At 41.7% G+C, this 24,592-nt stretch overlaps 1 protein-coding gene across 6 annotated transcripts in view; it reads right to left on the reverse strand.

Annotated features, from left to right (window-relative positions):
• Positions 1-24,143, reverse strand: part of SPATS2 (spermatogenesis associated serine rich 2) — a 111,782-nt gene extending 87,639 nt beyond the window's left edge. Inside the window, exons 1-2 of one of the 6 annotated variants that reach the window (XM_045184378.2) lie at positions 23,855-24,116; positions 22,855-22,935 (exon numbers count right to left, since the gene is read on the reverse strand). The gene's annotated coding sequence lies outside the window, so the exon portion shown is untranslated. The other 5 variants (XM_045184379.2, XM_053921527.1, XM_024575927.3 and 2 more) reach the window with 5 other exon arrangements.
• Between the last annotated feature and the right edge of the window lie 449 nt (positions 24,144-24,592).

A 24,592-nucleotide genomic window follows, 5' to 3' on the forward strand; every position in this document is an offset into this window, starting at 1 on the left:
CAAGAAACTCAGGAAGTGCTGTTAGACTCTTCCCAGTACTTACTCCCCCATTTTAATCCAATCAGATCTATTGTTTCTGAATTACTTTGAGTTAATCTCCTCCATTCCAACTACCTTATATCAGGACTTAATCTCATCCTTGGATTACAACAATAGCTTTGTAATGTTCCAACCATCCTCCCTGTAATTCCTAAAGAGACCCTTCTACAGGGTCTGGCACAAATAACGCCCCCCCCCCCCTTTTTTTATTACAAAATTTTTTACTAAAAAAACCATAAGCATGTAATTCTATAACATAGCAATATCACACTCAAGCACACCATTTAATATTTTAGGCAAAAAGTTCAAATTAAAACTATAAATTATTACATGATTATTACCCTGCCAACCACACTCAAGCAGGCGTTACTTCTCTGGACCTTGTAGATTGAATGTAAGCCTGTTCATGTCACTCTCCTGCTTAAAACCCCTCAATGTCTCAACTTTAAGGTCCTCAGCATGCAAATAAAACTATAAAGTAACCCTAATCTAGCTTCCATCCTTATTTAAAACCTTATCTCTTTCATTCAGTCAGTCACCAAATTATTTATTGAGCACCTATAACATGCCAGATTCTGTACAAGGCCCTGGGAAACACTCTAGTGAACAAACTACAATGTCCTACCCTCTCAGAGTTTAGAATCTAATGCAGAAAATTGCTCAGATGAATATATTCATCTACTTAAATATTTCTTGAGTATCTACTTGTACAAGCACTCTTCTCAATGTTAGAAATAACAGTGCTGAACAAAACAAAAGTCCCTGCCCCCAGTTCATATTCTAGTGAGAAACTGTGATAAATGCCATGCAAATAAAACTAAGGATGCCATGAGACACACAGGGACAGGGAAACCTACACCAATCTGAGGGGTCGAGAACGACTTCCCTCAGGTAGCAACAACTGAGATAATATCCCAAACATGAGCAAGCAATGATAAGGGAAGGGGGAGTGGTGGTGAAGAACATTCCAGACAGCGGGAATTACAAGTATAAAGGCCCTGAGGTGAGTGAGAGGTCAGGGCATTAAGGAAAATTAAAAGCCAAGGTAACTAAATAGCAGAAAGGATGCCAGAGGAAGCTGACAACAGAGGCACTAAAATCTAAAACAAATAAATGATGACTGTGTTGGGAATGAATTAGGGGTATAAGAGTGGAATTTGGGGAGCCGATTTAAAAGGCTAATACAGAGTCTAAATGATAAACAGGAATATCTAAACCAGACAGATGCCTTAATGCCTACGAGATGCAAAGGAGTCTAGGCATAGGCCCTGTGCCAAGCACACAAGTTAGAACTGGGTATAAACTCAAGAAACACAAAGGACTACTCCATACTTGAAACAGGACATAGAAACAAACACTCAGCTCACTAACTGAGAAAGAGCAAGCACTGTACTTGGGCCTAGTGATGGAAAGAATTACCTGACAGAAAATGGAACCCAAGGCCTGCACCATTCACAGAGGTGGGGTCTAAATTCACCCTACACATGTGGTACAGGGACCCTAAGGTGGCACTTCATTATAAATAAGGTTCCGAAGTAATAGGACCACAGCAGAAACAAAGGAGCGACTACAGTGTAGAGATGCTTCCACAATCTGAGACACACAGGACCTAAGTTCAGGGTTTAAAGAAAAAAAAAAAAAACACACAAAGAAGCCATCCTCCCATGAGGCAATCAGCTGATGCATCAATCAGAAGCTGCGCCCAAGAATAAGAAGTACTGTAACATTGTGAAAAAGACATTTTAAAAGAAGGTTTAAAAACAAGATGTGGTACCCCTAAGGTCAGAAATGAGACAAGGATATCTACTCTAACTACTTCTCTTCAACATTGCACAAGAAGTTCCAGCCAGCATAATCAAGCAAGAAAAAGAAATAAAAGGCATCCAGTTTGGAAAAAAAAGAAGTAAAACTGTCTTTATTCATAGATGACATGATTACATGTGTAAAAAATGTGATGAAATCTACAAAAACCCAGAATAACTTAGGGAAGTTATAGAGTGTAAGATCAACATCCACATTCTGTTCCAGATGGCGGCACAGGTAAACACGGCTCCCCTCCTCAAAACCACATCAACTAAAATATAGAGCAACCATCACTCAGAACTGTCAGAAATCGAGCTGAATGGAGGTCAGACAACTACGGAATTAAAGACACCACATCCTTCCAGACTGGTAGGAGGGGTGCAGACCCAGAATAGGCTGGTCCCACACTCACACATGGTGGATAAAAATTCGGGAGGGATATTTTGGGAGCTAGGAGTCCCAGCCCCACACCAAGACCCCCAGCCCAGGGTTCCAGTGCCAGGAAGAGAAGTCCCCACAACTTCTGGCTGCAAAAACCAGTGGAGATTGAGTTAGCAGAAGGAACTGCTAGAGCCCCAAGCAGTTCCTCTTAAAGAGCCCACACATGGACTCACCTGCCTACTCAGACTCACTCCCTGAGCTGTAGCACCTGGGTGGCAGCTTGAGGGCATCAGTAGAATGCTGAGAGAGGCAGAAGTGTCAGGCATTGGGCTGAGCAGAGGCCATTGTCCCTTTTCTGAGCCCTCCCCCTGCAAAGCCATGGAGCCCACAGGCTGGTGCCACATCTGAGACTCCATCAACCTGGCTAACACTGTTTGAACTGCCAAGGAGGATCCCAGGAGACTTTGCCCCACCCAATTTAGGGGTCCACCCAAGCTGCTTTTCCATTTGAATGGCTGACCCTGGCTTCTAAATCCTATGAAACAAGCAATGGCTGGCTTCAGTGAGCCCCAGGCCCAGCACTAGCAGCAGCCATCCTAGACTCACAGCTTGGCTCTGCCTGGGAAACTCCAAGCCCAGCACAAGTAGCAGCCATCTCAGTTTGGTGTATAGTTCACATGCGGTGGCCCCAGGCAAAACACAGGTGGGGGCTGACCTTGGCCTGTACCACCCAGGAAAACCCAGAGCCTGTGCACCCAGTGGACAGCTAAAAACTACATCAGAACACCCCCACCCTGCCCTCGCACAGCTGATCCACCATGGAGGACAGAGGTTGGTGGTAAGTCGTCACAGCCAGTCCTTACAGCTGACTAGCCTGGGTAAATCCCTCCCATTGACCTGCCAGCAGCAACCAAGGCTCAACTACAACAGGAGGGTATACTCAGCCCACACAAAGGGGCACCTCGAGTACCCAGCTTTGGTGATAGGGGAGGCTGTGCCACTGGACCCTACAGGATACCTACTACATCAGGACACTGAGTCATAGCAGCTCTACCTAATACACAGAAACAAACACAGGGAGGCTGCCAAAATGAGGAGGCAAAGAAACATGGCTCAAATGAAAGAACAGATCAAAACTCCAGAAAAAGAACTAAACGAGATAGAGATAAGCAATCTAGCAGAAGCACAGTTCAAAACACTGGTTATAAGGATGCTCAAGGAACTTAGTGAGCACCTCAACAACATAAAAAAGATCCAGTCAGAAATAAAGGATACACTAATTGAAATGAAGAACAATTTACAGGGAAACAACAGTAGAGTGGATGAAACTGAGAATCAAATCAATGATTTGGAACATAAGGAAGCAAAAAAACCCCAAATCAGAACAAGAAGAAAAAACAATCTGAAAAAATGAGGTTAGTATAAGCAGCCTCTGGGACTACATCAAGACATCCAACATTCACATCATAGGGGTGCCAGAAGGAAAAAAAGTAATAAATTGGAAATTTATTTGAAAAAATAATGAAATAAAACTTCCCTAATTTGGTGAAGGAAATAGACATGCAAGTCCAGGAAGCACAGAGAATCTCAAACCAGATGGATGCAAAGAGGCCCAGTCCAAGACACATCATAATTAAAATGCCAAAGGTTAAAGATAAGGAAAGAATCTTAAAAGCAGCAAGAAAAAGCAGTTAGTTACTTACAGGGGAGTTCCCATAAGAATGTCAGCTGAGACTTCTAGTCAAGACGGAAGTATAGGTAAACACGCTTTGCCTCCTTGCACAACCAGACAGAATTACAACTAGACCTCAAAGCAAGTAACACCCAGAACCGTTAGAAAATCGAGCTATATGACGTCCGACAACCAAGGATTTAAAGAAGCCACATTCATTCAGACAGGTAGGAGGGGCAGAGATGCAGAGACAGGCTGGGAGGCACAGAGAGGTGATATGGCACAGAGAAATGGCAGCAGAGGAATGGACAGTCCCACATTCACATGTGGTAGGTAAAAATCAGGAAGGATACCTTGGGAGTGTGCAATCCCAGCCCCAGGTCAGACCACCTGGCCCAGCGTTCTAGCACCAGGAAGATAAATCCCCGTAACTTCTGGCTGTAAAACCAGTGGGTTGGGGCGGCAGAAGAAATGCCGGATTTTCAGGAGACTCCGCTTAATGGGCCCACACGGACTTAATACATTTGCAGGCCCACCCCCTCTTGGATTCAGCTCCAGGGCAGAAGCTGGAAGGGCACCAGTTGCACAGGGCGAGTGCCGGGAAAACCTCCAGAAGCCAGGAAGCGTCAATGTACCCTTTCCGAGCCCTCCCCCCACAAGGAGCCACAAGGCAATGAAGCGTGTTGCCCCGCCCTGGTGATTACCCAAGGCTCCACCCATACAATTTACAGATTCCTTTTTTACAATAGGCCACGCTACTAAGACAGGGAGTCAAAGCAGCTCTACCTAATACACAGGAAAAGAAAAACCAAAAAAACACACAGGGAGGCTGCCAAATTGAGGAGACAAAGAAACATGGCCCAAATGAAAGAAAAGAACAAAAAAACCCAGAAAAAGAAATAAATGAAATGGAGATAACCAACCTATCAGATGCAGAGTTTAATACACTGGTGATAAGGATGCTCAAAGAATTTACTGAGTACAGCAATAAAATTTAAAAACCCACTAAGTAATGAAGGTTACACTAAGTGAAATAAAGAAAAATTTACAGGGAACCAACAGTGGAGGGGATGAAGCTGGGATTCAAATCAACAATTTGGAACATAAGAAAGAAATAAGCATTCAACCAGAACAGCAAGAAGAAAAAGAATTTAAAAAAACGAAGATAGTATAAGGTGCCTCTGGGACATCTCCTAACAAATCAACATCTGAATCATACAGATGCCAGAAGGAGAAGAGGAAGAGCAAGAAACTGAAAACTTATTTGAAAAAAAAAGAAAGAAAACTTCCCTAATTTGGTGAAAGAAATAGACATACAAGTCCAGGAAGCACAGAGAGTTCCAAACAAGTTGGACCCAAAGAGGACCACACCAAGACACATCATAATTAAAATGTCAAAGGTTAAAGATAAAGAGAGAATCCTAGAAGCAGCAAGAGAAAAGAAGAGAGTTATCTACAAAGGAGTTCCCATAAGACTGTCAGCTGATTTCTCAAAAGAAACTTTGCAGGCAAGAAGGACTGGCAACAAGTATTCAAAGTGATGAAAAGCAAAGACCTACAACCTAGATTCCTCTATCCTGCAAAGCTATCACTTAGAATGGAAGGGCAGACAAAGTGCTTCCCAGACAAGGTCAAGTTAAAGGAGTTCACCATCACCAAGTCATTATAACATGAAATGTTAAAGGAACTTATTTAAGAAAAAGAGGAAGATAAAAACAGTGAACATTAAAATGATAAGAAACTCATGACTATTTGCAACTGAATCTAAAAAACAAACTACACAAACAACCAGAACAAGAATCAAAGAAATGGAGATCATTTGGAGAGTTATCAGCTGGGAGGGGGAAGGGAGAGAATGAGGGAAAAGGTGCAAGGATTAAGAAGCATAATTGGTAGGTACAGAATAGACAGGAGGATGTTATAAATAGTATAGGAAATGGAGAAGCCAAAGAACTTATTATATGTATGACCCATGGACATGAACTACGTGGGGGGGAATGCTGGAGAGAATGGGGGTACTGGGCAAGGGGTGCAAAGGGGGAAAAATTGGGACAACTGTAATAGCATAATCAATAAAATATATTTAAATTAAAAAGCATGCCAGCTGATTTCTCAAAAGAAACTTTACAGGCTACAAAGGATGGGCAATAAGTATTCAAAGTCATGAAAAACAGGGACCTACACCCAAGATTACTCTATCCAGCAAAGCTATCATTTAGAATTGAAGGGAGATAAAGAGCTTCCCAGACAAGAAAAAACTAAAGGAGTTCATCATCACCAAACCATTATTATATGAAATGTTAAAGGGACTTATTTAAGAAAAAAGATCAAGACTATGAACAATAAAATGGCAAAAAACACAAATCTATCAACAATTGAATCTAAAAAACAAACAAGAACAGAGACAGAGTCATGGATACAGAGAGTATTTTGATGGTTGCCAGATAGGAGAGGTGTGGGGGAATGGGTGAAGAGGTAAGGGGATTAAGAAATACAAACAGGTAGTTATAGAATAGCCATGGGGATGTACAGTACAGTATAGGAAATGAAGTAGCTGAAGAATTTCTATACATGACTCATGGACATGAACAATGGTGTGGCAACTGCCTAAGAGAGTGGGGGGGTGTGGGTGGAGGTGGACAAAGGGGGAAAAATTGGGACAACTGTAATAACATAATCAATAAAATATAATTTTTAAAAGAGATCAATGTCCAAAAATCAATTGTACTTCTATATACTACCAATAAACAGATATTGAAACTAAAACCACAAAAGAATCAAAAAATATATAAATTCTTAAGAATAAATCAGATAAAATATGTGAAAGATCTGTATATTAAAAAGTAAACACACTGTGAAGAGAAATTTAAAGAGCTAAACATGGAGAGATACATATCCGTTCATGGGTTAGAAGACTTCATGTTGTTTGGATGTCAATTCTCCCCAAACTGACTTAACAGATTTAATGCAATCTCAACCAAAATTCCACCAGACTTTTTTTTTTTGTAGAAACCAACAAACTAGTTCTAAAATCCATATGAAGATGCAAAGGTCCAATAGCCACAACAACTTTGAAAAAGATGTTTGAGGCCTAGAACTACCTGATTTCAAATGTGTCATAAAGCTACAGTAATCAAGACAATGTGGTATTAGGACAAAGATCAATGGAGCAGAAAGAGGGTCCAGAAATAGACCTTCACATATACAGACAATTGATTTTCAACAGTGACAAAAGAAGGCAATTAAGTCTTTCAACAAATGATACTAAACCATTGGATATACATATGCAAAGAATGAACTCTCATCTCATTAAAATGGATCACAGATTTAAAAGTAAAACCTAGAATGATTAAGTTTTCTAGAAGAAAAAAGAGGAACACCTTTATGACCTTATGTAAGCAAATATATTTGTTAGATTTGACACCAAAACCATAAAATTTTTGTTCTTTTAAAGAAATTAAGAGAAAAAACAAGGCACAGACGAAGAAAATATCTATAAATCATGTATTGGTGAAGAACTTATATCCGTAATTTATAAAGAATTCTCAAAACAATAATAAAGACACAAACAACTCAATTTAAAAAATGGGCAAATAGACCACTTCACCAAAGATGCAAATAAGCACATGAAAAATTGCTCAACTTCCTTAAAATACATAACAAATCACTAGTTACCACGATGCACCTGTTAGAATGGATAAAGGTTTGTTTTTTTGTAACCATCACCCAAGGACATGCTTATTGGTTTTAGAGAGAGAGAGAAACACTGATGTTAGAAACGTCAACTTTGCTTCTCCCATGCACTTCAACCAGGGATGGAATCCACAAGCCAGGCATGTTACTTGACCAGGAATCGAACCGGAGACCTTTTGGTTACCAGACAGTGATCCAACCAAAGTCACGCTGGCCAGGGCAGAATGGATAAAGCTTTTAAAAATGAAAAAGACTGACAATATCAAGTTTTGGCAAGAATGTGAAGCAACTGGAACTTTCATATACTGATAGGGATGTAAAAATGCTACAACCACTTTAGAAAGCACTTCAACAGTTTTTTAAAAAGTGGAACATATACCTACCATACAGTCCAGCCATGCTACTCCTAGGTATTTACCCAACAGAAAATAAACATATGTGCATACAAAGCCATACACACAAATCAATGTTAGCAGCTTTATTTAGTGAAAAACTGCTAACGATCCAAAAGTCTATCAGCCATTTTGAATGCAAAAAGAAATTGTGATAAATCCTCACAATAGAATACTGCTTAGCAATAAAAATGAATGAAATATAGATATACACTATCCATAAAAGTGGATTAATCTTAAATAATGATGCTGAAAGAAGCCAGACCCCTACAAAAAAAAAGTAAATATATATAGTATGAGTCCATCTATATAAAACAGAAAATACAAACTAATCTAGTGACAGAAGGTAAATTAGGTTGGTTGCTTTGGGGGGCAAGGGAAGTGGAAGAGGAGAGGGCATGACAAAGGGCTGGTCCTGGGGCTCACTGAGGCAAGCTGTTGCTTATTTGACAGGATTTAAGAAGTTGTGAAGCATGAGCCAAGACCGGCCATACATACAAGCAGCTTGGGTGGGCCCATAAATTGGATGGGGTGGAGTCTCTGGGGATTTCCAGGGTAGTCAAACAGTGTTAGCCAGGTTGATGGAGTCCCAGATATGGCACCAGCTTCCAGGCTCTGTGGGCGGAGGGTTTAGAAAAGGGACACTTTGATGCCAGACACTTCAGCTTCTCCCTGTATACCACTAGTACCTTTCAAGCTGCTACCCCAGTGCTGGGGCTCAGAGGGAGTGAATCTGAGTGTGGGTTCTTTAATGGGCACTGCTTGGGGCTCCAGAAGTTTCTTCCACTGACTCAATCCCTGCTGGTTTTTGCAGCCAGAAGTTGTGGGGGACTTATCTTCCCGGCACTGGAATCCTGGACTGGAGGGCCTGGTGTGGGGCTGGGACTCCTCGCTCCTGAGATATCCCTCCTGAATTTTTATCCATTACATGTGGGTGAAGGACCAGCCCATTCCACATCTGTGCCCCTCCTACCAGTCTGGATGGATGTGCTTTCTTTAATTCCGTAGTGGTCAGACTTGCATTCAACTCGATTTCTGACAGTTCTGAGGGATGGCTGTTCTATATTTTAGTTGTAATTTTGATGTGGTTGTGCAAAGAGTAGAGCCATGTCTACCTGCGCCGCTATCATGTCTGGAAGTCTCTATCCTCTATTCCTCGACCCTCATGTGTTTTGTTTTACTATCTTGTAAAACCTCTCTGGTTAAATTCACTCCAAACATATACCAATGCAGCTGAATGAGGCTGGAGGTAAAAACCATACTGACTAATCTCACTTTAAACGCATGACCACAAACCTCAAGGGGCCCTTAATGCCACCTGGCAATCACACAATATTGCCCTGCTTCAGTCATTCTCCCACACTCCTAAACACCTTCCTTCACACCTGTACCCTCTCCACAAACCTCCATTTCCTCCTGCTCCCCACCCTCATTCTCAGTTGAACACCTTCATTCCTAACTCACTGAGAATAGTAAAACAATCAGGTGAAAACTTTTACGAAGTACTACTGTCAAATTAATCCACTACTTGGTGGGTAGGTTTTAGATGTATTTTGAAGATAAAATCAACAATTGGAGATGGATCTGATGTGGGGCATGAGGAAGAGAAATGAATCAACAATGACTTTTAAGTCTATGCTCAAATATTACTTTCTCAACAAGCACCCCCCAACTCCCCCTCTTTCTCTCTCTGGCATGCATGCACACAGTCACAGGCTAACAGAGCATCTCTATCACCTTTCCTGATTTTGTTTTGGGTTTTATTTTTCAATACCAGTTATCACCAACTGAAACACTAAACATTTTACTCCTTTGCTTAATATCCATCTTTCCCTACTAGACTATGAGCTGCATACAGGCAAGGATTTTTATGCTTACTTTACTTCTGTGTTTTAGAAAGATAGTAGGCACCCCAAAAAACTGTTTAAAAAATGCTTTTGGCACTAGCAAATGGATGGATGGTGGTGTCATTTACACAGGAAAAGAATACCTTTATAGCAGAAAGCATCACAGTCTCTATACAAAGGAGATTATAGCCCAGTGAAAGACACTGAAACATACATTTACAACACATTAGCTTTCTATGATTTGTTAACTCTATCATAAAAACAAAACTAAAGAACTACTATTCTATGATCCCATTACTATAAAAATGTATGCTTTTATACACACACACACACACACACACTAGTATGTGCACGCAACACCTACATATATTTCTGCACCTATATAGAAAGAGTTCTGGGAGAAAAATGACGAACTGCTCGCCTGTGGTATAAGAAGATACTATGCACAGGGAATGAGACTGAAGAGAGCATGAGGAACTTTTCACTTCATACATGATTTACGGTAAGCATATTACTTTTGTAATTTAAAAAACAGAGAAGGAAAACAGTTTTTCCCAAAAGGAAAAAAATTTATATTTAATGGAGGATTAATATTCAGAGTGTAAAACTTCTATGAAACAAAAAACCCAATTTAAAAATGGGCAAAGTATGTAAAAAATGATTCACAAAGAAATATAGTCAATAACCATATAAAACATTCACCTCATGTTTCATCAGGAAAAATAAAACAGTGTCTTAATTCATCAGATAATAGCCAATGTTGTAAGTGTGTAAGTTTGTTATCTGTAACTACTGGTAGGAGTGTAAATTGTTGCAGGTTTTTTCAAAGTAATTTGATAAGCAACAAAGTAAATAATGTTATGATCCAAAGAATAAAGTCCATGAGTCCATAGTATGTAAATAAGTTGTTAAATAAATAAATGGGGGACAAAGTACAAGCCTACTTACAGAAAATTTCTAATTAATAAATGTAGAGCGATGAGAGAAATGAAAAACGGCCATTAGAATACCACAGAGATAACTGCTGCAGGCAAGATCAACTGATGAATGTTAAAATTAACAGGTGGAACTTTTAAAGAGAAACAGTGTATTTGCATAGCCTCCTAAAATAGTTTTATTACTGCAGCAGTAGAAACATATGCCCAAACTCACCCTAACCTGTGTGGCTGTTGGTTGGGCGTCGTCCTGCAAAGTGAGGGGTTCCGGCACGTGTGTGGGTTGCGGGGCTGGTCCCTGGTCAGGGTGTGTGCGAGAGGCAATCCATCAATGTTTCTCTTATTGTTTTTCTCCATCCCTTCCACTAAGAATAAATAAAATCTTTTTTAAAAATGTCCAAATTCTTTGATACTTCTCCCTCCAGGAGGTGGAACTTAAGTGTGACCTGGACTTAGTGACTCACAGAGTATCAAATGGGAAAAGCAGAAATTTTACAGTGAAGAAACCTGGCAGACACCACCTTAATCAAGTCACAAAGGTCAATATCGCCAGTAATAAGACATGTTGATATCATCTACCCCAATACGATGCAATGAGATGGGCACGCACCTCTGTGGTATTCTCCCCCAAAATCCATAACATCTGATCACGAGAAACATTACACAAACCTATTATTAAGAAATGTCCTACGAAATTCCTGACCAGTACTGTTAAAAAGTGTCAAGGCAGTGAAAAAGACAAGGGAAAACAGAGAAACTGTCACAGACAGGAGGGAGGACACTGCAGAGACATGATGGCTAACTGCAATGTGACATTCTGAATCGGGTCCTACAACTTTTTAGGACACCAGTGGAAAAACCAGGAAAATCTGAATAAAATCTGGAGTTTAATACTGTCATACCAATGTTAATGTCTTAGTTTGATACCAGGTACTATGATTATGAGAGATGTTAACATTACGGGAAGCTGGTGGAAGAATATATGGGAACGCTCTGTACCATCTTTACTCTTCTACAAATATAAAATTATTTCAAAATAAAAAGGTTTTATTTTATTGATATATTTATTTAGAGGGGAAGGGAGGGAGAAAGGGAGAGAAGCATCAATGTGAGAGAGAAACATCAATCAGTTGCCTCTAGCTTAGACCAGGGACCCAACCCCCAACCTAGGCCTGTGCCCTGACTGAATTTCCAACTGGCCACTCTCCTCACTTTGTAGGAGGACACCCAACCTAAGCCACACAGCTTAGGGCAAAAAGTTTTTTTAAAAAAAGCAATTTGGCCCTGGCTGGTGTGGCTCAGTGGACTGAGTGCTGGCCTGTGAACCAAAGGGTCAAGGGCTCTATTCTCAGTCAGGGCACACGCTTGGGTTGTGAGCCAGGTCCCCAGTAGGGGGCGCTCAAGAGGTAACCACACATTGACGTTTTCCTCTCCCTCCCTCCCCCTCTCTCTAAAAATAAATAAAATCTCTAAAAAAATAATTCAAAAAACAAAAGCAATCTGGCAGTATTCAACAAAAATTTTAGAATACACCCTTTCACCCAGAAATTCCCTTCTAGCAACCTAGAGAAACACTCACATATGTCCAACAAGAAGCACAGAAAAAAGCGTTCATTGAAACATTGTTAGAAACTACAATGGATATGTAGAGGAAGTTACAGAATATATAAAAATCATAAAAACAGCAATACATGCAAAAATATTTTATATACATATGTAAATGTAAGTGGAACAAGCTGAAAGGGCTTAAAACAGGACTGCCTCTGAAGAGAGGAATGTTGTTGAGAAGGACAGTTATATGAGGACAAGAATTAAGGATCAAGGGAAATGGGACCTTTCACTTTTCACTCTATATATTTCTATAATGCTTGAATTTTTTCCTTTGTAAAAGAAATCAGAAGAAAAATAAGCATTTCATATACTATAAAAATTCTTGTATCAGTTCTCAATAACTGTGGAAGGATACAGAAGAGAAAGCCCCATCAGTGACTGCCTCTGGGGAAGAAAACCAGGAAAACTGTTTTCACCATTTACTTCTATACCATTCAGTTTTATTTACCATGCGCATGTGCCTCTTTAAAACATGTAATACACATTTTTAAAAGCACTCTATGATAAATACTGTTATGAAAGTATGTAACAGAACTAAAAGCCCAAAAGGAGTGTTTGGTCGGCCTGAGAGACTTCAGAAAGGCAGGTCACCGTGAGATTTAGAAGACACTGCAGGCAGTTTAGGGAATGGGCAAAGGCACAGAGGGTAACAAAAGAAAGGAGGGTTCAGAATCGAGGAACCAAGATGGCGGCGTAGGTAGACACACTGCGCCTCCTCGCACAACCAGAACTGACAGAGAATTGAACAGCAAGGGGGACCGACACCAAGGAAATAGAAAATAAACACTCATCCAGACTGGTAGGAGGGGTGGAGACGGGCACCGGGGTGGAGAGGACTCGCGTGGCTGTTGCGGGACTGAGACTGGCGGAGTGTGGGACAAATGGCGCAGGCAGTCCGAGCACTAGCAGACCCTGCGGCCCCACATTCGCACAGATAAACCCAGAGGGCCGGACTCAGAGTGGTGGAGAGTGGGGCAGGCAGAGTGGCGGGTAGCACCCTGCAGCACCACATTCGCCCACAGATAAACCGGACGAACTGCGGGCAGCGAAGCAGACTGTGCAACCCAGGGCTCCAGCTCGGGGAAATAAAGCCTCAAACCTCTGATTGAAAGCGCCCCTGGGGGTTGGGGCGGCAGCAGGAGAGACTCCCAGCCTCACAGGAGAGGTCGTTGGAGAGACCCACAGGGGCCTAGAGTGTGCACAGGCCCACTTACTCGGGAACCAGCACCAGAGTGGCCCAGTTTGATTGTGGGTATCGGAGTGAAAGATTGAAATCCGGAGGAGAGTGAGGTGGGCGCCATTGCTCCCACTCAGCCCCTCCCCCACATACAGCGTCACTGCGCAGCGACCAGGTGAACACCTAAGGCTCCGCCCCTTAAAGTAACAGACGGGCCAAGACAAACAAAAAAAAAAATGGCCCAAATGACAGAACACTTCAAAGCTCCAGAAAAAAATACAACTAAGCGACGAAGAGATAGCCAACCTATCGGATGCACAGTTCAAAACATTGGTTATCAATATGCTCACAGACTTGGTTGAATCTGTTCGAAAAACAGATGAAAAAATGAAGCCTATGCTAAGAGAAACAAAGGAAAATGTACAGGGAACCAATAGTGATGCGAAGGAAACTGGGACTCAAATCAATGGTATGGACCAGAAGGAAGAAACAAACATCCAACCAGAAAAGAATGAAGAAACAAGAACTTGGAAAAATGAGGAGAGGCTTAGGAACCTCCAGGACATCTTGAAACTTTCCAACATCCGAATTATAGGGGTGCCAGAAGGAGAAGAGGAAGAACAAAAAATTGAAAACTTATTTGAACAAATAATGGAGAACTTCCCCGATCTGGCAAAGGAAATAGACTTCCGGGAAGTCCAGGAAGCTCAGAGAGTCCCAAAGAAGCTGGACCCAAGGAGGAACACAACAAGGCACATCATAATTACATTACCCAAGATTAAACGCAAGGACCTACATCCAAGATTACTGTATCCAGCAAATATCATTTAGAATGGAAGGGAAGATAAAGTGCTTCTCAGATAAGGTCAAGTTAAAGAAGCTCATCATCACCAAGCCCTTATTATATGAAATGTTAAAGGGAGTTACCTAAGAAAAAGAAGATCAAAAATAGGAACAGTAAAAATGACAGCAAACTCACAGCTATTAACGACCACACATAAAACAAAAACGAGAGCAAACTAGGCAAACAACTAGAACATGAGGGTTGTCAATAAGGGAGTGGGAGGGGGAGAGGGGGGTAAAGGTACAGAGAATAAGTAGCATAGATGATAGGTGGAAAATAGACAGGGGGAGGGTAAGAATAGTGTAGGAAATGTAGAAGCCAAAGAACTTATAAGTATGACCCATGGACATGAACTATGGGGGGGGGGGGAATGTGGGAGGGAGGGGGGTGGGCAGGATGGAGTGGAGTGGGGGGGGTAATGGGACAACTGTAATAGCATAATCAATAAATATATTTAAAAAAAAAAAAGAAAGGAGGGTTCAGAGCTGAGGCATATAAAGCCTGGAAGCAAGGTCAGGGAGGAGCGATAGGCAGGCTTCAGGAGGGACTGGAATAATCCCCAGTTCCTGAAAGCATACATTGCCCCTCTTTGCTGCCTTTTCCAAGTAAATAACCAAAGTTTAGACTTGCATATAGTTTTCTGCATGTTCTGATTAAAGCTACCACCTCACTCCAAATCATGATATAATGAGTTTGTCTACCTATAAACCTAGCAAAATATATTCATCAGTTCAAGATGGTACAATCCTGACTAGAGAGTAAGGTCCTGAATTAATAATTACTCTGATCTCCGAGTCTCACCCGTGTTCTTTTGACCAGCCCATATAGCCAAGTTGCAACAACCATAAAAACTTGACAATACATAAACTGCATACCAGTAAACATAAAAAGCAGGCTTGCCTGACCCAGTTAGCAAACAAATTTTCATTGTAGTATTTATAACAAATATCTCATAGGGTAAAATAAAAATAATCTAAATTTCAGCTATAACTAGATGGCACTACAGCAGGTCCTCGAATAACACCATTTAGTTCAACATCGTTCTGTTATAACGTTGATGAGATGCCATAGGAACTTAACTCTGGTTTATATCAATTAGCCTTTGGTAAAACTGGTTCTGTTATACGACATTTCACTTAAAGTCACAGAACTTTATTAACAACGTTAAGTGAGGTCTTACAGTACTGATTTCTGCCAAAGATAAACTACTATTTGCTTGTGTAAGGCTAATTTCTTGACTTGGGGGCATCAGTTAAAAGCAAAGTACCAACACTGACACAGTCAAACCTTTACTCACAACAAATAAGTTTTGTTGTCTCTCCACTCCTATGCAGAACAGCCAGACAAAGTTTTTTCAGCCTTCCAGTTCAGACCACATGTAGCAAAAATAATTCTAACTATATTATTAGTTAGTCTTTATTGAGTACATACTATGTGTATGTACTCACTGAGCTAAATGTTTGATAGCCATTAAAATTCAATAGTCATAACTCAACGAAAAGACAATCTAATTTTTAAAAAGGACAAAGGTCTTAGGCATCTCTCCAAAGAAGATACACAAATGACCAATAAGTTCATGAAAAGATGCTCAACGTCACTAGTTACTAAGAAAATGCAAATCAAATTCATAGTAAGGTACCACGTCACACCTTCTAAGATGGCCACAATCAAATAAAAGGAAAATAACAAGTGTTGGCAAGGATGTGGAGAAACTGGAACCCTCGAACATTGCTGGTGGGAATGTAAAATGGTGCAGCCTCTGTGGAAAACAGCATGATGGTCCCTCAAAAGTTAAACATAGAAATACTACATGGCCCAGCAATTCCGTTCTCAGATATAGACCCCAAAGAACTGAAAACAGGTATTCAAACAAGTACTGCTACACTATTCACAACAGGCAGAGGTGGAAATGACACAACTGTCCATCAATAGGTAAATGGACAAACAACAGGTGATATAGTCATACAATGGAACAGCATTCAGCCACAGAGAGATGAAGTACTGACACGTGCTACAACAAGGGTGCACCTCAAAAACATCACTGAGAGAAAGGAGCCAGACACGAAGGTCACTTACTGTGATTCTGTGTATTTGAAATATCCAGAATTTGTCTGTAGGGACAGAAAGCAGACTGGTAGTTACCGAGAGAGGGGCAGGGCAGAATGAGGAGTGACTGCTTAATGGGAACCGCATCTCCCCTGGGGCTGATGCAAAAGTTCTGGACTAGACAGAGTGACGGTTGTACAACACTGTGAATGTAGGAAGTACCACCGTGCTGTACACTTTAAAAGGGGTTTTATGTAATGTGAATTTCACCTCAAAAAAAAAAATCAACTGTCAGGACAACTCTGTGGTAGGAATTACTCCTACACCAATTTTGTGGACTCAGAAACACAGGCTCCGAGAAATTAAATGACGTGACCAAGTCACCAGAGGGAGGAGGTAGAGAAGCAGAAGTTCAAAGCCAGATCTGTGCACGATATCTGTACTCTTTTTTCAGTTGTTATTGTTGATAGCATGTAGGACCGTCATAACCCCTCTCCCCCAAAATTAATTTTGTGCCCAGCTACGTATAATCCTACTTATTAGCAACTCCTATGTGATACAGCTAACAGGTCTGTGCTCTTAACATGACATACAGCTTCCCTATTTCAATAAGCAATTAGAAGAAAAATATTACAATATGGGAATATGATAAATATACTCTTAGTATTAGCCTGATCATAACTAACACCACTCAGTAAATCCACATTTCAGGCCTCAAAAAGTTCATCTGCTAAGAAGTTAAATAAAATACTTGGGATTACTTCACAATGAAAATGATTAGCCAGCAGAGTGTGAAAGGATGGTGTGTTCTCAGCTTTACTGCTCAATCAAAAATGTAATCATGTAAAAATTGAATATAATTCTACTTAATCTTACTTAAATGTTAAGATTTTAAGTACCAAGTAATCAGGATGAAGGTATCAAATATCCCTCCTCTTTCAGGAGCTTTTCCTGTGTCATCAAATTAGATGCCCAGACACAGATTCAGTCATCGTTGTCGCTGCATAGTTTCCTCCGCTCCCGAATTACATGGCCTCACACATCAATACCTTGTAGACTAACTTACAGGATCATCGTAACATCACAGACAGGCGGACTAGTGACAAATGTCAAATACAACCTGTAAAAGATCGACATAAAGTATGTACAACCTTTGAGTAGTGACATGGGAGAAAAAGATTACCCAAGCAAGCCTTGTTTAAAGCACCGTCCACTTAACAAGGAATCAGATAAACCATCTCAAGAAACCTACTGGGTACTGACTAATAAAATATAATAAAACATCAAGTTTGTATCTAAGCTAAATGGCTGATTCAGTCTAGGGTGGTTCTGTACCACCTACCATCCAGGTACAATACATGAGCTTCCTGTCAGTCCATCTTACAGACAAGTTTCCTCATTTTCTTCAAATGTGTGGAGGCGGCTTATGATAAGATCCTTGTATTGAGAGCTTGTGCAGGACATGCAGGTAAGCTACGAAGGCAATTTACTATAAAGATGTACGAGGATAACCAAACAAAGTAGGCTGAAGAGTCCCTTCCATCACACACTAACACATATTTGGAGTCAATGTAATAGTAGAAGATAACCAGGAAGAGCCAGCATGAGCTGACCACACCGGCAGGCTATAATCAGAGACCAAGAGGCTAATTTAAAGAAAAGTATTGCTCTACTACCAGCTTTAGCCTTAAAACAATAACAAATCATTTCCTACTGGACAGCTCATATGTGCTCAAGAAAGGGAGGACTACAGGTTTTTCAAAGTGAGCTTTTCAGTCCTAAACAGGCCAATAGGAACTAACATCCCTGGCAGCATCTTCAAATCCAAGACATCTTCTTGTATCTATAATGATTCACCTACAATCACATAATTGCCTCAAATACCTCCTTCTTCTTCTCCTCAGCCCCAACACTCTTTAGCCAATTCTAAAGAACACACATAAACACCCTCCACAACAAGTAATCATGTCATTTTGCTAATTAAGTAATGTAAAAATCATCCTTACCAGCAATCCAAGGTTATTATTTAGGGTTTAAACTAGTAAGAATTCCTCGCTAACCCCTAACCACAAATTAGTCATAGAACAATGACTACAGAAGTTGCCTCTAGCTAATGGCTACCTCCTCAGACCATGCAGAATGTTTTATGGGCGTGGAGCTGCTCAGAATCCCTGTTAAAGATGATGTATATAGTCCAGGAACCCACCCTTAAAGGCTGCATGGTAGATTGGAACATGGATACTAAATGCTGGCCTCTGTCCAACCCTTAATGCCCAGGAACCTAAAGAAAAGGTGTTCATAAACTTAAAACCTTCACAAATATTTTAGAATCAACATAGCACCTCCATGGGAAGCATGGGCTTACTAAGTTTCCTATGAGGTTCCCAGAAAATGGCACACAAGCCTGAAGTCCCTCTGGAACTTCAATAATCTCAAGAAGCAAGATGCAGGGATAATTAACCTCCTGGTAGCACTTAGAAAAAATGACATGGGGCAGGGGGGTCAGACTCACCCTAAGAGACAGTTCACTGTCAGTCTGCAGCTACTTCAGCTGTTGTAGTGGTGCTATGTGTCAACTTTCCCTCACACACGAAGGGAGGGGAAAAATGCAATCAAACAAATGACTTCAGCCAATTTTACTTCCTGTATTACGGCTACCTTCCTGAAATATAGCTGACACTAAAACTTTATTCAATGAATGAGGAAGGAATACCAGAAATAAGCACTAATCAGTAGCCCATACATGTAAAACATTTTAAAATGAAAAAAGCACCTTACATTTCAATCAAAGGCAGCAAAGTAAACCGAACGCTACAGCACTGACACATTTTTCACGTACAGACAGATGATGTTCCTGAGCTGATTACCCACATTTACAGGTACGACTGAAACCTAACAAATGGTTTCTTCCACATCGGACACATTTCACACCATGGAACAGAAACTCCACATTTCACACCATGGAACAGAAACTCCCATGGTATTCATCAGCTGAAATGTCTAAAAGATTTTCAAAAGTACTTTTATTGCGAAGTTGAAATGTATTTTAATGTGCTTGCCAGATGTCACGATAAATATAAAAAGGCAGAAGCTTAGAGAAAGCCATGAAAATGGGGTAAATCATTTCCTTTTCAATCATTTCCAGTATGAGTGTCCTCCGAACAGTACAGAAAACATCAGTAAAGGAGACATCATCCCTCAGACATAAGGCGAAGCACCCTCTTCAGGGTGCATAATAAAACCAGCATTTACAAGTCACTAAGCTTCCTCAAAAAATTAAACACAGAATTACCATATGACCCAGAAATCCCCAAAAGATTGTTCTTCTAGGTCTATACCCAAAAGAACTGAAAGCGAGAATTCAATCAGATATTTGTATACCAATGCTCGCAGCAGAATTATTTGCAATAGCCCAAAGGTAGAAACAATCCCAGTATCCACTGATGAATGGATCAGCGGCATGGGATACACATACAGTGGATATCATGCAGTCCTAAAAGGGAGCGAAATTCTGACACAGGCTAAAACATGAAGAACCCTGAGGACACCGTGCTCAGTAAGCCAGACATGAATGGACAAATACTATGATCCCATTTATATGAGGTATCCAGAGTCATGATATTCACAGAAACAGAAGGTAGAATGGCGGTTGCCAGGGGCTGGAAGAAGAAAAGAATAGGGAATTATTGTTCAGTAGTACAGAATGTCTGTTTGGGAAGATAAAAAGCATTCTGGAGATGAACGGTGGTGATGGTCGCATAGCAATGTGATTACACTTAATGCCACTGAACTGTACATTTAAAAATTGTTTACATGGTCCATTTTATTATGTATGTTTTACCACAATTTGTTCAAAGTAACCAAGCAAGAACGATCATCAAACTTTTGGGGCAAAAGTACACCGAGAGAAGTGGTCAAAGTCTGTAACAGGCATGCTTCTCTGTCATCCTTCAGAGCCCAGACGACTTACCTGAAAGTCGAGGTCTCAGAAAAGTGCTGGCGGGGGGCTCAGTGGGTTGGAGCATGGTCCCCTCCCACACGACAAAAGGTCCCGGTCAAGAGGCGCACAGGAGACAATCAATCCATGTTTCTCTCTCACACTGATGTGTCCCCACCCCCCTTCCTCTCTATATAAAATCAATAAACATATCCTTGGGCGAGGATAATTTTTAAAGAAGTATTCCCAGTTTGCCAAGAATAATAAAAGATTAGATGCTTAAGGGTTTTTTTTTTTTAAATCTCAGAATACAGAAGGGACGGACATGCCATTTTCATGTTGCTACAGATATATACCAATCACGTGAAGAAGCTGAATTATATTCTACAAGAGGTTATTTTTGTTAAATAAAATGAATGGGCACCCCTTCTCATTAAAAAAAAAAAAACATAACAAAAAGAACCTTTTTCTTCCAGTTTCCAATGGAAGCGGTAAGATTGAAATAACCCGTTTTACTTCTAACAAAGCAGCACAGTGCATTCTAAAAATTGATGTTTAAGTTCCTGATTTTAATATGGTCGTTCTACAGTGGGAAACTGCAAGCAGCAATTTAAAATAACAACAATAATAATAATGTACAAACTTCCTTCACTGCTATTAACTGACTTTGTACAAGTTATTTAACCTTTCTAGGCCTCATCTGAAAAATGGGGATAAAGCTTACACCTACCTCCCTTTAAGAACTGTCTGAAGATCTTTTAAGGTAACAGATATAAAAAACACACTGAGTTCAATGCCCAGAATACATAAATGCTCCACAAATAATTGCCTCCCCTCCTGCCTTTTACTAGCATCTGCCCTTCGTTACTCCCGGATCAGCCTCCGGGGGCTATGCTGATGTTTTGGCCAGTAATCTACGGCTCCTCCCTCAGGTCCCAGCTGTTTCTCTCAGTTCTAGTTGTTTCACTTGGGGTTTCTAAGAGGATGCTATCTATATTTAGAGATAGTTCTAGTACCAACTGTGGACTCAACAGGTGCTTGGAGGGCACTTGAACACTCAGCAGTTTTCGATTGTTTCCATTGTGAACTGGTTTTGGTTCCACAACTGGCTGTCTTGACTTCTACGAGGAAGAGTGCCACGCATGCCCAGTGCTTCCAAAGTACACTAAACAGAAAATTAACTGTGCTCACAGGACAAACCCTTAGCAAGATGTTTTAGCCCTATTCTCAGGACCCCAGATTTGTTAAATTGCAGGAGCAGACATTGGATTAGCTCTACAGGTGTAGCCCATTAACCCAATCTTCAACTAAATCACAGGTGTGATTATCATATCAGATCCAAGTTGCAACCAATTCATGCTGCTTGTATACTACAACCAAGATTGGAGGAGGGAGAAAGCTGGAAGACCCACCAGGCAGTGAAGATTTAAAGGCATCCAACAGAGCTGGGTCTGAATTTAGCTTTACTCACTAGCTCTGTGACCTCAGTAAGTTCTTTCATCTCTTAATTTATAAAATAGGAAATAATTGTGAGGATTAAATTAAATGAGATAGCCCCAACTGGCGTGGCTCAGTTGGTCGGGCATTGTCCCGCAAAGCCAAAATTCGCTGGTTAGATTCCAGGTCAGGGGACATGCCTGAGTTGCGGGTTCAGTCCCTGTTTGGGGCAGGTTGGGGTGCATATAAGAGGCAACCAACCAATTGATGTTTCTCTCCCTCTCTTTCTCCCCCATCCCCCTCTCTCTAAAAATAAATAAAATCTTTTTTAAAAAATTAAATGAGATAATGCATCTAAAACAACCTTAGCACCTTGCCTAGCCCACTAAAGAGGTCAAGAAGGAGCCACATTATCACTATTGAGAACGCTGTACTTACTCCTTGCTTTGTTCAGTTTTTATAACATTTAAGAAAAGTGACAATTTAGATCATTAGTTTTGGACCTTTACAAAGTGGTCTAATGCTACTATCCAAGACCTAGCTATGAAATAAATATAAACTCATGAATTCCCAGAAATCTTAGATGAGTCAGCAAAACTTAATGCCCAACAAATACAAAGCTTAAGTGGACTATTTATGAACACACAAAGGTAACTACAATTTCAAAATCAACAATCTTGTTATCTAATACCATTCAAAATGTAGTCTGGAAATCCAAGTATCGAGGAAATGCAAAGATCATAACTCCAGAAATACTTTCCCACAATATTTTTAAATAAGGTGATTTTCAAGTCACATTCATTCAAACTGGAAGGTATAAAGCAGCCTGACAATTTGAAATCGTCATCAAGAATTTCCTGAGGCAGCACACAAACTCTCTCCCATGAACTTAAAACCAGTAGCAGACAATATGTGAATATTCTCAGTGAGAGACTGCAGTTCTAACAAAGTACAGATAACTCTTGACTTTATCAAGGCTATGCAACACCTTTTGGTCTTGGTTCTCCCCCAAATACCCTGAACACTGCATTATCACTGACCTGACTTAAAAGCAAGATGCCTGTTTTTTGGTTATCTGTTCTCTTCTGCTTCATTAACCACAGGTAAATTACATACATAACCTGATGAACAGAGGAGAAATTACTATTACAGGCATGCTTTATCAATGAAATGGACTACAAATGAAAACCAAATTATTAAAACAGTTTATACTCCTTAGCAGAGAAGCCTGAGAAAGATCCACCGTCTAAAAGAACACCATCATCCTGGATGACCTAGGAGAAAAAAGCCACTCTAGTCCACCTACCCCACACTCTCCAACTAACTGTACCCTTCTGCTTTAATTCAAGCCCAAGCCCAAACCACATTTACTTTATTCCTCTGCCCCACTTTGCATTATTTTTCGTTCCTGTCCTCCTCTCAACTCAAAGAATGTTCTTCTCTTATTTTCAAATCCCACTTGGTCCCCAAATCTTTTCCCTTTTTTTAACTGACTTACAGAAGAGATTGGTTCATTCTTGTATGTGCCCTGACCGGGCATCGAACCTCCAGCCTTGGCTTATAAGCAGGGCGCTCTAACCAACTGAGCTACGTGGCCAGGGCCTCCACTTTGCCCCCAAATCTTAAGGGCCTCCGGCACCCACTCAGATGACCTTACGCATCCCAACTGTATTCCCAACTTATTGTACTTCTCCTAAAATAACCCATTCTTTCACTATTTTCCATCTCTCGTTGTTTCTTAAAATCCAATACCCCCCACACGGTCACATCAGAGAACCCCCTCACTCCATTGTTTCCCCGGCCTATGACTCTGGAAACACCCCAACTCAGACCCGTGTGCTTCGGTTCGCCCCAGACCCCAAAAACCTTTCACCATCTGGGGCACTCCAAGTCCCAAGGGCTCGCGTCGCCTCCTCTCCGTACCCAACCCCCAACAACTACCCCTTCCCCCGAGCTCTCCCTCAAGCCCGCTCTCTGCACCTCTGTGCCCCCTTTATCCCCCACCAATCTCCTCCACCCAGCACGCTCAGCTTCACCTACGCCGGGCCCCCGCAGTCGCCGCGTCCCCCCAGTTCCGGGCTCTGCGTCCCGGACGCTCCGGGGTCTGAGAAGAGGAAAAGAGCTCCGCCGCCTCTTCGCCTCTTTTAGAGCCGGAGACGTCGACGCCGCGCTGCTCCCTCGGCTCTCCCAGAGTCGGACGCCGCCCCGCCTCCGCCCGCCCCTTTCCCTGCTTCCCTCCTCTGCCGGCGGGCGGACTGGGAATCGCAGCCGCGACTAGGGGCCGGAGCGCCAGCGGACCCACACCGACCTCGCCGAAGCTCGAGCTATTCGCCCCGCCCCGGAGCGCGCTCGGGCGCGTGCGCGCCAGCCAGCCAGCCAGCGCACAGGGCGCGTGCTCGCGCCGGCGCGAACCCGGCGTGCGAGAGGAAAGGCGCGGGGAGGGAGGTGGTCTCTTGGTCTGTCGGGTTACCGTTCTTCTCGCGACTAAGTCCTTCGCGCCTGAGTTGAGGGAATTTGGGCGTCGCCGAAGATTGAGATAACCAGGAAGGGGAAGGATTGGAGGAATGGGTCGGAAACAAACTAATAGATGGAAGCGGCGATGGGTGGGACGCGAACTCGCGTCCACGTGCAGAGTTGCCATTGCCCAGAGAAAGCGAGCGGCGTGCGGGTGGGGGATAGCGAGCTGGGAGTGCTGCACCCCAGCTGGAACTGCCGGAAAGAGCCGAAACTCTCTCGGAGGTGGCCGAAGGCGGGTGCCTCCAGGGGAAGCGTGCGAGG

Source organism: Desmodus rotundus, chromosome 3 (assembly GCF_022682495.2).
Source record: "Desmodus rotundus isolate HL8 chromosome 3, HLdesRot8A.1, whole genome shotgun sequence".
In the NCBI taxonomy this organism is placed as follows: Eukaryota; Metazoa; Chordata; class Mammalia; order Chiroptera; family Phyllostomidae; genus Desmodus; species Desmodus rotundus.